General features: G+C 38.1%; 1 protein-coding gene across 1 annotated transcript in view; it reads left to right on the top strand.

The window, feature by feature from the left end:
• Positions 1–13667, top strand: part of TMEM108 (transmembrane protein 108) — a 349819-nt gene that overhangs the window by 202717 nt on the left and 133435 nt on the right.

Raw genomic sequence — 13667 nt, forward strand, 5'->3', positions numbered from 1 at the left:
ATGATCATGGGGCTACTGAAAATATCAATTTTGTTTTTGTTTTGTTTCCCCAGGGGAAGAATGATATGGTGCAGTAAGGAGAGGGGGGACATTATTTTGAAGAAGCTGAAGAAAAAGAATTAATAGTAAAAAAAAGTTAAGAAATGAAGATAAAGGGGTGCAGTGATTCAGAAAAGGGGTCCTAGTTATGTCCAAAGTAGTAACGAAGATATGAGGAGGTAAATTCAAAGTGGAATAAGGTCTTAGAAAGAGGAAAAAAAAAACAGAAGATAGAAAAGAAAATTAGAGTTGAGAGGATGGAGTGTTTTTTAAGCTCCCCCTTCCATTGGAGATCATTAAATCCTGCTTCTTTCCCACTGGCTGTATCAAGTCCATGTAGATGGAGGGGCACTGGGAAATGTCTGAGGCTACACCATGGAAGGGGACTTTGAATCTTGGGTAGTCAGCTACCCAAGATGACCCGAAAAATAATCACCTCCATGTTCTTGACACTGAAATTAAAACTCTAGGTAGTAGAATAACTAACAAAATAATCGGTCATATATTCACTTCTCTTGACAGCTTGGAGTATACAGTAAAATAAAGGCAGTAGGCCTGTGTCTCAGAAATAATTAATTCTAACCACTGTAGCCATGTAGCTCCCACATCATCGCTTCACTCATGGTTTTCTATTATGGACTTCTATTATTTTCACTGGCTGATGTGGGTACCCTTGAAATAAATAAATGTGCATAGCCAGCACCACATTAATTTCAAGTTTTGATAGACTTATGAGAGTAAATATTGCTGTTTACAAATTCAAAAGGATGAAAGAGAAATGAAAACATGATTCATTTCAATTTCTTGTTATGGGTCATATTTGAAAACCTGAAAACGTCTGAGAATATGAGATGAATGAAAACAGGACCATGACCTAAGGTTCTTCAGGTTGTGCGCTGCACATTGCAGGCTGTGAATGGTTTCCTTCTGGGGTTGTGTGGCTCGTCTGCAGAGGACATGAATGAAAGTTTTAGCAGCCAGGTAGTAAGGAAAACAATAGCGTTCGCAACACAGTTCATGGTGCTGTAACCATAAGTTATCCACTGATAACTTGCCTTTTAGGTTTTGCTGATGCAAGTTCTCATAAAGTTTTTTTTTTTTTATTTTCTGAAACTAAATGTAAGGAAGCCTGTATTGTTTTGTTTCAAAACCACGTATTTCATGTTTCTATGGGGAATAAAATCAAGAGGGAGAGAGTTGAGAGTATAATGAAAGATAGAGGAACAAAAGAAAGTAAAAGGGTCAAGGAGCTATGATATTTTGAGGCCTGCATGAGTAGATGTGGGAACTTCTCTGAGCCTCTCTGCTCACTCATCTGTAAAATGAGAGGCTCAGACTGGGTTTCCAATAACCATTTCTGCTTCCAGTGTTCAGAGAAACATAGAATATAAGAGCAACCTAGTGCAGGAGTTGCTGTTTTACCCAACAAGTGTCATATAAACTAAAAAGAGTGGTGGAAACATTTGCCTGAGAGTAAAGAAAACTAAATTCTAATCCTGGCTCTGTTACTTGCTATTGGTCATTTTACCTTTCTGAGCCTCAGTTTATCCATTTATAAGGGATCTCAGTTTATCCGTCTATAAAAAGAACATCAAATGATCTATAAGGTTATTCCTATACTGATTCTAGAATGTAAAAATGAGTGGATATTTTTGCCCTTAAAAAAATATATAGGCCCCTACTGTCCTCCCATCTATACATTGGAGTCATATAGCACAGGAAAAGCCACCAAAAGGAAACAAAATACAGTATTTGGTTTTTTTCAAGTTAGTCCATCCAGGTGTTACTGTTTATTAAACATTTATTAAAATATTTTTATATAATCAATTTAAAGAAAATGAAAACACATGCCACCCCTTCTAATAGACTTTTTCAATTGTAAATTTCTCTGTAGGAAGATCTCTTATTGCCCATGGCCGGTTTAATTTCACCTCTTTTGTCTGCCAAGCTTCTCGATTGCCTGATAGTCATCTTCACAAATGTGTGCTGAGCATTTCCTGTGTGTTTTGTATTTTTCTAGTCATTATGACTTTAAAGAAAATAGAAGGGAAAAGACAATAAGCCTGTTCTCACAGAGCTTCCGGTTAATTCCGACAGGCATGGAAAATAGCTAGACCAAAGGTAGACCAAATTGTGAACCTGTCTTCAGTACTGCTAGAGGTCTTGTCATAGGAAGGAATACATGTCATGTTCTTATAATGGGATATCTAGAAGGTGTGCAATAAATATGTGCAGGTTGAATGAATGTACTTAGGAAAAATCCACCTGTCTGTGACAAAGGCAGGCAATGAACAAACCTATCAGTCACTGTAATGGCTTTAGTAGAGAAGAAACAATAATATAGGCTTCCCTTGAGAATTTGTAATTGTAGACCTGTTCTCTTGCGGTTTGAGTTTTGAAATCATATTACATGTGCATTATTGGTAACCCTAAGAGGAGGTAAAATTAAGGTAGTTCCAGTGGGTAACACCTCCTGGGGGCTAGCCAAAACAAATGAATATTCTCTTGGTAGGAAAACATTCTCAATCAAGGAGCCTCAGGATCCCCACAGATTAATTTCAGCCATATGTGAAATCTCAATGAAAGTTACCAAAGATATAAGGAAACAAGGTGTGATAAACAAGAGTCAGCAAGAGGGAGGAAGAGAAGAAGGAAGGGAGGGGAGCAGAAAAGAGGGAGGGGGAGAGAGAAAGAGATTGATTTAGACTGCCAAGAACTTCAGATATAATTATCACAAACAGAATATGAAGTGATATTCTCATAATCTATTAAAGTTTAATAAATTACCCCAGAATTCAGTGGCATAAAACAACCGTTTTTCATGCTCATGGATACTGTGGGTTGGGAACTCAGGGTACGTGGTTGGGTGTGGGAAAGGATGGTTTGCCACTTCTCCATGATGTCTGTGTCCTCGGATTGCTTATAGGCGAGGTGACTCAACAGCTGACAGCTGGAATACTCTGAAAGTTTGTTTACTCATTTCTGCTGGCTGCTGATTGGGACCTTCCCTAGGGTTGGCAGCCAGAATACCTTGATGTGACCTATCCATGTGACATGGGCTTCCTCACATCATGGTGACTGTTTCCAGGAGTGACCATCTGCAGAACGATGCAGGCAGAAGCCATGTCACCTTTTGTAATCCAGCCTCAGAGGTCATACAGCATCACTTCCACAGTTCCCCTCCCCTCCCACCAATCCATGTTTTCATCTTTGGGAAATCACAAAGGGAGGGAACATAGACTTACTTCACCTCTTCGTGGGGGTTGGCAGAATTCTAAGATGGCATATGTGTCTAAAAATATTGTTGCAGCCAATGCAGAGAAGGACAATCTGCCACACTATGTAGAAATGGGGGGGGGGGGGGAGAATTGAGATAATAGATTATTAAAATTGGCCAGTTAGAGTTTTAAAAAGAACTAGTTAGTATTTGAATTTAAAAACTCAGTGGATAGATAAATAACAGATTAAATATCTAGGAAAAAAAAAGAATTAACACACCAGAATATATTATGGAAAAACAAGAAGGTGAAAAATTTTAAAGCATGACTGAGGCATGGAAGATGGTCTGAGGAAAATAACGTGTGTGTATATGGAGGATCAAGGAGAGAATAGAGACAATGAGGGAGAAGAAATAGTTGAAGACATAAATGGCTGAGAATACTTTCTAGGTTGTGTAAAAGATATGAATCCTCAGATTCTGAGAGCACTGTGAATCCCAAGAAGAATAGATAACAAGAACTGCATACCTGGAGACATACACAGTGAAACTGCAGATAGAGATGGTCTTAAAAGCAGAGAGAGGGAAAGGCTACTTATAAAGGAATAATAAACTGACAGTGACTTCTCAAGGGCCACCATAGAATCCAGAAGATAGTGAAATAATATCTTTAAAATGCTGATAGAAAATAACTATCAACTTAGAATTATGGATTCAGTGAAATTATTTTTGAAGCATCCAGGCAAAAATAAAGACATTTTTTAATTAAAAAAAATAGAGAGAGAGAAACTTTCCAGAAACCTACAACCTCCAAATGAGTCCCTGGACCAGATAAGTCCTGAAATGTAGAAAGGCCAGCCTTTCCAGAATATCAGCCAGTTCCATCCCCATCCCTTAGTATCAACAGCCCCTTCCAACATGAAAAAGTTAGAATGGCCATTGCCCAAATACCTCTAAAGAGTGAGAGAAAGATCAAAGGTGAAGGTAGAGATATACAGAGAAGATTAGGTTTAACAAATGAGTATGAGTGCTGAATCTGAATATTGATATTTCTTTTAGTCTCCAGTACCTTAGAGCAGCTAGAAATAAAAACCTAAAATTGTGGAATTGTAAGCCATACAGACTCTGAAATCCATTCTACAACTAATTGTTGCAATACACTTTGGAATTTATTGCTTTTTTGTATATATGTTATTTTTCACAAAACAAGAGAAGAGTATAATAGAGATGATAGGATTTAATGAATGAATATGACTGCTGAATCAATATATTGATATTTCTTTTGGTCTCCAATATGTTGGAACAGCTAGAAGGAAAAAATGAGAAATTTTGGAACTGTAAAACATACCAAACTTTAAAATCTGTTGTATAACTACTGGTTAAAATGTACTTGGAAATTTGTTGCTTTTTTGAATATATGTTATTTTTCACAATAAAAACAAGATTTAAAAAAAAAAAAACGTTTTCACTGACAGGCCCTCATGTATAGAACTTCTAAAGAATATGCTTCAGAAAGGACCTTTTTCTCAGGAGGAAGGTCTTAATATAAAAAGGAATAGTCAACAAAGAAATTGGTAAACATAAGAGTTAATGCAAACAAACATTTTCTGAATCAAACAATATGATAATGCCTAATTTCTGGAGTTAAGAAAAGCAAACAAGGCTGGAAAAAAACTACTGGACAATAATTACATTTGGGTTGGGAGAGACTGAACAGAAACAAGTCTTCTAAGTTCCTTGCAGTGTTAGGAAGGATGGTAAATACATCAGTTAACTAGCATTGTCAAGCAAATAGGCATCGTAAAATTTCAAGGTGCCACTAAAAATATAGAATTGGAATTAATGACGTCCAAACCAATGAAGCAGAACTACTGGAAAAATCAAAATTAAAAATCAGGCCAAAGGAAGGCAGTGGGATTGGGGAGGACATAGAGAAAGTTGGATGAAAAGGGCAAGAAACGATCGTTTCTACTCTAGGGGAGTAGAAACGATACAGAAAGCGCCCAAAGCCACAACAGAGATAAAAAAGACAGCGTACCCCATCCTGGAACGGCTGGCTGGCTGAGAGAAGCAGCTCAGGTGAGATCGCCGAGGCGCGCGGGCCTTACCGGGCGGGGTGGCAAGCGGCCGGAGTTACTCCCTTCCCCCTTCCCGGGCCGGCTGGGAGAATTGGAGAGGTGGTCCCCTGAAAACAAGGCGACTGGCGCCCACACCACGCGCAGCCCCCGGACCAACTGAGAGAATTGGATTGGAAACCCCCAGGCCGCGGAAAACGGTGACCCCGTGACTCCCGGGGAACGTGCACTCTCTCGGGCGGGCCGCTGCCGCTGGCGCCCTCCCACCACGCTTGTTGCCCAGGGCCGACTAGGAAATTCGGACGGGCTCTTTCCCTGGCTGCGGCGACCAGCAACCCTCCCTGCGTTCGGACACCCTCCCTGCGTTCGGACCCCGGGCCGGCTCAAGCCGCTTCGGCTAGCGAACCCCCAGGACGGCGAGAGTTTTCCAAAGTTTAAGGTCCCACAGCACCTTTTACTGGTGGGACCCGCAGACAAACGTGTGCCACGAGCGCCACCTACTGGGCAGGATAAGAAAAACAGAACCCAGAGATTTCACAGAAAAATATTACAACCTTGCTGGGTCCAACACCAAGAGAAATCTGAATAAATGCCCAGACGCCAGCAGCAGAAGATAACTGTCCACGCTCAAAAGATTGAGAATATGGCTCAGTCAAAGGAACAAACCAATAGCTCAAATGAGACACAAGAGCTGAGACAACTAATGCTGAATATACGAACAGAAATGGAAAACCTCTTCAAAAATGAAATCGATAAATTGAGGGAGGACATGAAGAGGACATGGGCTGAACATAAAGAAGAAATAGAAAAACTGAAAAAACAAATCACAGAACTTATGGAAGTGAAGGATAAAGTAGCAAACATAGAAAAAATAATGGATAGCTACAATGATAGATTTAAAGAGACAGAAGATAGAATTAGTGATTTGGAGGATGGAACATCTGAATTCCAAAAAGAAACAGAAACTATAGGGAAAAGAATGGAAAAATTTGAACAGGGTATCAGGGAACTCAAGGACAATATGAACCGCACAAATATACGTGCTGTGGGTGTCCCAGAAGGAGAAGAGAAGGGAAAAGGAGGAGAAAAACTAATGGAAGAAATTATCACTGAAAATTTCCCAACTCTTATGAAAGACCTAAAATTACAGATCCAAGAAGTGCAGCGCACCCCAAAGAGATTAGACCCAAATAGGTGTTCTCCAAGACACTTACTAGTTAGAATGTCAGAGGTCAAAGAGAAAGAGAAGATCTTGAAAGCAGCAAGAGAAAAACAATCCATTACATACAAGGGAAACCCAATAAGACTTTGTGTAGATTTCTCAGCAGAAACCATGGAAGCTAGAAGACAGTGGGATGATATATTTAAAATACTAAAAGAGAAAAACTGCCAACCAAGACTCCTATATCCAGCAAAATTATCCTTCAAAAATGAGGGGGAAATTAAAACATTCTCAGACAAAAAGTCACTGAAAGAATTTGTGACCAAGAGACCAGCTCTGCAAGAAATACTAAAGGGAGCACTAGAGTCAGATACAAAAAGACAGAAGAGAGAGATATGGAAAAGAGTGTAGAAAGAAGGAAAATCAGATATGATATATATAATACAAAAGGCAAAATGTTAGAGGAAAATATTATCCAAACAGTAATAACACTAAATGTCAATGGACTGAATTCCCCAATCAAAAGACATAGATGGGCAGAATGGATTAAAAAACAGGATCCTTCTATATGCTGTCTACAGGAAACACATCTTAGACCCAAAGATAAACATAGGTTGAAAGTGAAAGGTTGGGAAAAGATATTTCATGCAAATAATAACCAGAAAAGAGCAGGAGTGGCTATACTAATATCCAACAAATTAGACTTCAAATGTAAAACAGTTAAAAGAGACAAAGAAGGACACTATATACTAATAAAAGGAACAATTAAACAAGAAGACATAACAATCATAAATATTTACGCACCGAATCAGAATGCCCCAAAATACGTGAGGAATATACTGCAAACACTGAAAAGGGAAATAGACTCATATACCATAATAGTTGGAGACTTCAACTCACCACTCTCATCAAGGGACAGAACATCTAGACAGAGGATCAACAAAGAAATAGAGAATCTGAATATTACTATAAATGAACTAGACTTAATAGACATTTATAGGACATTACATCCCACAACAGCAGGATACACCTTTTTCTCAAGTGCTCATGGATCATTCTCAAAGATAGACCATATGCTGGGTCACAAAGCAAGTCTTAACAAACTTAAAAAGATTGAAATCTTACACAACACTTTCTCGGACCATAAAGGAATGATGTTGGAAATCAATAATAGGCAGAGTGCCAGAAAATTCACAAATACGTGGAGGCTCAACAACACACTCCTAAACAACGACTGGGTCAAAGAAGAAATTGCAAGAGAAATTAGCAAATACCTCGAGGCAAATGAAAATGAAAACACAACATATCAAAATTTATGGGACGCAGCAAAGGCAGTGCTAAGAGGGAAATTTATTGCTCTAAATGCCTATATCAGAAAAGAAGAAAAGGCAAAAATTCAGGAATTAACTATCCATTTGGAAGAACTGGAGAAAGAACAGCAAGCTAACCCCAAAGCAAGCAAAAGGAAAGAAATAACAAAGATTAGAGCACAAATAAATGAAATTGAAAACATGAAAACAATAGAGAAAATCAATAAGGCCAGAAGTTGGTTCTATGAGAAAATCAATAAGATTGATGGGCCCTTAGCAAGATTGACAAAAAGAAGAAGAGAGAGGATGCAAATAAATAAGATCAGAAATGGAAGAGGAGACATAACTACTGACCTCACAGAAATAAAAGAGGTAATAACAGGATACTATGAACAACTTTACGCTAATAAATACAACAATTTAGAGGAAATGGACGGGTTCCTGGAAAGACATGAACAACCAACTTTGACTCAAGAAGACATAGATGAACTCAACAAACCAATCACAAGTAAAGAAATTGAATTAGTCATTCAAAAGCTTCCTAAAAAGAAAAGTCCAGGACCAGATGGCTTCACATGTGAATTCTACCAAACGTTCCAGAAAGAATTAGTACCAATTCTCTTCAAACTCTTCCAGAAAATCGAAATGGAGGGAAAACTACCTAATTCATTCTATGAAGCCAACATCACCCTCATACCAAAACCAGGCAAAGATATTACAAAAAAAGAAAACTACAGACCAATCTCTCTAATGAATACAGATGCAAAAATCCTCAATAAAATTCTAGCAAATCGTATCCAACAACACATTAAAAGAATTATACATCATGACCAAGTAGGATTCATCCCAGGTATGCAAGGATGGTTCAACATAAGAAAATCAATTAATGTAATACACCATATCAACAAATCAAAGCAGAAAAATCACATGATCATCTCAATTGATGCAGAGAAGGCATTCGACAAGATTCAACATCCTTTCCTGTTGAAAACACTTCAAAAGATAGGAATACAAGGAAACTTCCTTAAAATGATAGAGGGAATATATGAAAAACCCACAGCCAATATCATCCTCAATGGGGAAAAATGGAAAACTTTCCCCCTAAGATCAGGAACAAGACAAGGATGTCCACTATCACCACTATTATTCAACATTGTGTTGGAGGTTCTAGCCAGAGCAATTAGACAAGAAAAAGAAATACAAGGCATCAAAATTGGAAAGGAAGACGTAAAACTATCACTGTTTGCAGACGATATGATACTATACGTCGAAAACCCGGAAAAATCCACAACAAAACTACTAGAGCTAATAAATGAGTACAGCAAAGTAGCAGGTTACAAGATCAACATTCAAAAATCTGTAGCATTTCTATACACTAGTAATGAACAAGCTGAGGGGGAAATCAAGAAACGAATCCCATTTACAATTGCAACTAAAAGAATAAAATACCTAGGAATAAATTTAACTAAAGAGACAAAAAACCTATATAAAGAAAACTACAAAAAACTGCTAAAAGAAATCACAGAAGACCTAAATAGATGGAAGGGCATACCGTGTTCATGGATTGGAAGACTAAATATAGTTAAGATGTCAATCCTACCTAAATTGATTTACAGATTCAATGCAATACCAATCAAAATCCCAACAACTTATTTTTCAGAAATAGAAAAACCAATAAGCAAATTTATCTGGAAGGGCAGGGTGCCCCGAATTGCTAAAAACATCTTGAGGAAAAAAAACGAAGCTGGAGGTCTCGCGCTGCCTGACTTTAAGGCATATTATGAAGCCACAGTGGTCAAAACAGCATGGTATTGGCATAAAGATAGATATATCGACCAATGGAATCGAATAGAGTGCTCAGATATAGACCCTCTCATCTATGGACATTTGATCTTTGATAAGGCAGTCAAGCCAACTCACCTGGGACAGAGCAGTCTCTTCAATAAATGGTGCCTAGAGAACTGGATATCCATATGCAAAAGAATGAAAGAAGACCCATCTCTCACACCCTATACAAAAGTTAACTCAAAATGGATCAAAGATCTAAACATTAGGTCTAAGACCATAAAACAGTTAGAGGAAAATGTAGGGAGATATCTTATGGATCTTACAACTGGAGGCGGTTTTATGGACCTTAAACCTAAAGCAAGAGCACTGAAGAAGGAAATAAATAAATGGGAACTCCTCAAAATTAAACACTTTTGTGCATCAAAGAACTTCATCAAGAAAGTAGAAAGACAGCCTTCACAATGGGAGACAATATTTGGAAATGATATATCAGATAAAGGTCTAGTATCCAGAATTTATAAAGAGATTGTTCATCTCAACAACAAAAAGACAGCCAACCCAATTACAAAATGGGAAAAAGACTTGAACAGACACCTCTCAGAAGAGGAAATACGGATGGCCAAGAGGCACATGAAGAGATGCTCAATGTCCCTGGCCATTAGAGAAATGCAAATCAAAACCACAATGAGATATCATCTCACACCCACCAGAATGGCCATTATCAACAAAACAGAAAATGACAAGTGCTGGAGAGGATGCGGAGAAAGAGGCACACTTATCCACTGTTGGTGGGAATGTCAAAGGGTGCAACCACTGTGGAAGGCAGTTTGGCGGTTCCTCAAAAAGCTGAATATAGAATTGCCATACGACCCAGCAATACCATTGCTAGGTATCTACTCAAAGGACTTAAGGGCAAAGACACAAACGGACATTTGCACACCAATGTTTATAGCAGCATTATTTACAATTGCAAAGAGATGGAAACAGCCAAAATCTCCATCAACAGAAGAGTGGCTAAACAAACTGTGGTATATACATACGATGGAATATTATGCAGCTTTAAGACAAGATAAACTTATGAACCATGTAATAACATGGATGGACCTAGAGAATATTATGCTGAGTGAATCCAGCCAAAAACTAAAGGACAAATACTGTATGGTCCCACTGATGTGAACGGACATTCGAGAATAAACTTGAAATATGTCATTGGTAACAGAGTTCAGCAGGAGTTAGAAACAGGGTAAGACAATGGGTAATTGAAGCTGAAGGGATACAGACTGTGCAACAGGACTAGATACAAAAACTCAAAAATGGACAGCACAATAATACCTAATTGTAAAGTAATCATGTTAAAACACTGAATGAAGCTGCATCTGAGCTATAGGTTTTTGTTTTGTTTTGTTTTGTTTTGTTTTGATTTTACTATTATTACTTTTATTTTTTTCTCTATATTAACATTCTATATCCTTTTCGGTTATGTTGCTAGTTCTTCTAAACCAATGCAAATGTAGTAAGAAATGATGATCATGCATCTATGTGATGATGTTAAGAATTAATGATTGCATGTGTAGAATGGTATGATCTCTAAATGTTGGGTTAATTTCTTTTTTTCCGTTAATTAAAAAAAAAAAAAAAAAAGAGAAGGGATAATTGGAGCTGAAGGGATACAGACTGTACAACGGGACTGGATATAAAAACTCAGAAATGGACAGCACAATACTACCCAATTGTAATGCAATTATGTTAAAACACTGAATGAAGCTGCATGTGAGGTATAGGTTTTTTGTTTTTGTTTTTTTTGTTTTTTTTTTCTTTCTATTATTGCTTTAATTCTTATTCTGTTGTCTTTTTATTTCTTTTTCTAAATCGATGCAAATGTACTAAGAAATGATGAATATGCAACTATGTGATGTTATTAAGAATTACTGATTGTACATGTAGATTGGAATGATTTCTAATTGTTTTGTTAATTCTTTTTTTAATTAATAAAAAAAAAAAAAAAAGAAAAAAAAAAAAAAGAAATAAGTCCAGGTATCAGTAATAAATGTTAACGGACTGCACTAACCAGTTAAGGGCATCATGATTCATTTGGTGCAATTACTACAACTTTAATACAAAAGCCAGGAAAAGACAATAGGAGAGAGGAGAATGACAGGGTCAGTCTTACCCACAGACATAGTTAAAAAGTCGTGGCTTGTGGGAAGGATGACGACCGCAAAGGATGAAGTGCCTGCGCTGTCTCCCCTGGTGTCTGTTTTTTTAGTAGAGGCTCACAGGAGGCCTTTATTGATATCACCTCATTTGAAGTTGTCTCTTAATATTCATGACCTAAGGCTGCTGCGCAACACCTGTGTTATACAACAACACCTCTTTTACAACCCAAAATGTCACAGTCGGGTGAGTAATGAGGTGCTTGTGGGAATTACTGAAGGATTAAGTGTAGAATCTTAACCAATCCAAGAGTTGGAGAAGATTAGGCACCATCATAAAGAATTTATCAAAGTGATTCATGTCTGTGGCTGCAGACAGAGTACATCCCTATTCTTTCTCTGAAGGTTTATAGCCAGTCTCTGGGTAGTTACAAATATATTATTAATAATCCTTAGAAAAGCAATACTTTGTTGCATAGTTTAACCATCGCTCATGTCCAGAGGTCTTGATCAATCAAACCTGACCTCATGATAGCACTGCCTTTTGAAACCTGATCCCCCTGAAACAAACCTAAAAGAATATTGTGTTTTCCTCTTTGAATCCAGCAAATCAACATGTCATCTAGTCAATGGTATCTTAAAACTTGGATTGGTGAATTCATTTAATTAGATTCGCCTTTCTGCTTCCCCTCTCTGTGAGTAAAGGGCAAATGAAATGGGGTGAAAGGCCCTGATGGGATTATGCTGTAGATATGCCCTGGGAAACATAGATGCTATGCTGCCTGGCTGTAAACTTCAGCTGACTCCCTGTTAGGAAGGAAACAATTGTGGATAATGTTCTTCCTGCCTGCAGAGCGCTGAGCTGTGCCCTCTGGGATGAAATCAGATTCCAGTTTTCATGAGAGGAAAGGATGCCCCACGTGTGAAGGGCCCTCGAGGAGTTGCTTCATGTGTCTTCCTGAGGAACTTTGTGGGAAGGGTGATGAGTAAGACAGGATTCAGATGTCCCCGAGTCCCATGATAAATATACCATTTATATGTTACCGGTGTTTTCATCAGACAACAGGAAGGGGACTTGGGGAAGGTAGGAAGTCACTGAGGTGATTCTCCAGGACCTGGTGTAGAAGGCCAGTCCAAAAGGAGCTAGCTGCCGGGCCCTGCTACCTCTTGGTAAAGTAGATGGACTAGAGTGGTAGGAGTCCAGAGGAGTCTCTTATATATTTATATGCCTCAGTGCAGTGATTTCTGGCACTAGAGTTAGGCCAAACTTCACCAGCTAGGACAGTCCTCCATGAGACTGCCCTCCCTTTAGGCACCACCACAAGTTCGGGAATTTCCACCCTCACTTATGAACAATGAGCTATAAATTCAGGTGTTCAATAATTTGCTAGAACCACTTGCAGAACTCAGGAAAATACTGACATTGTGTAGGGAAACTTTTTTTTTTTTTTTTTTGAGATGGGTTACTTTTTGGTCTCAGCATGATATCTTTACAAAAAAAAAAAAAGATGGAGTCATTCAAGCCTCTTGAACTAAATTTGGAGTATGAAGAGCAGTTTTGGGATTAGCTGATTGTTAGTGCAGCTGAGAAAGCACTAAAATAGACCCTTTCTGCACTTAGGAACCTTGTGAACTAACCTAGAAATAGAGATTTCACCTTCTTTTTGACTTTCAAATTACAAGTAAATGTGAAACAATTACTCATTTGCTATGTTTGCAGAATTCTTCTGCCTCATGTTTAGTTTGCACCTGTTGCAGGTGCTGGTAATTAGAAGCAGCAATTGCATTTTACATAAGAATTGTTACGTTTAGCAATATCCTTCTTCTGTAGACCTACCAGTAACATGTTACAGTGTTCAGCAAGACTAGAGGAGGTGAGGCGCAAAGCCAAACTCTCTTGCTAAGTTAATTTGACTTTTAAGT

This window comes from Tamandua tetradactyla, chromosome 15 (assembly GCF_023851605.1).
Source record: "Tamandua tetradactyla isolate mTamTet1 chromosome 15, mTamTet1.pri, whole genome shotgun sequence".
NCBI classification, from domain to species: domain Eukaryota; kingdom Metazoa; phylum Chordata; class Mammalia; order Pilosa; family Myrmecophagidae; genus Tamandua; species Tamandua tetradactyla.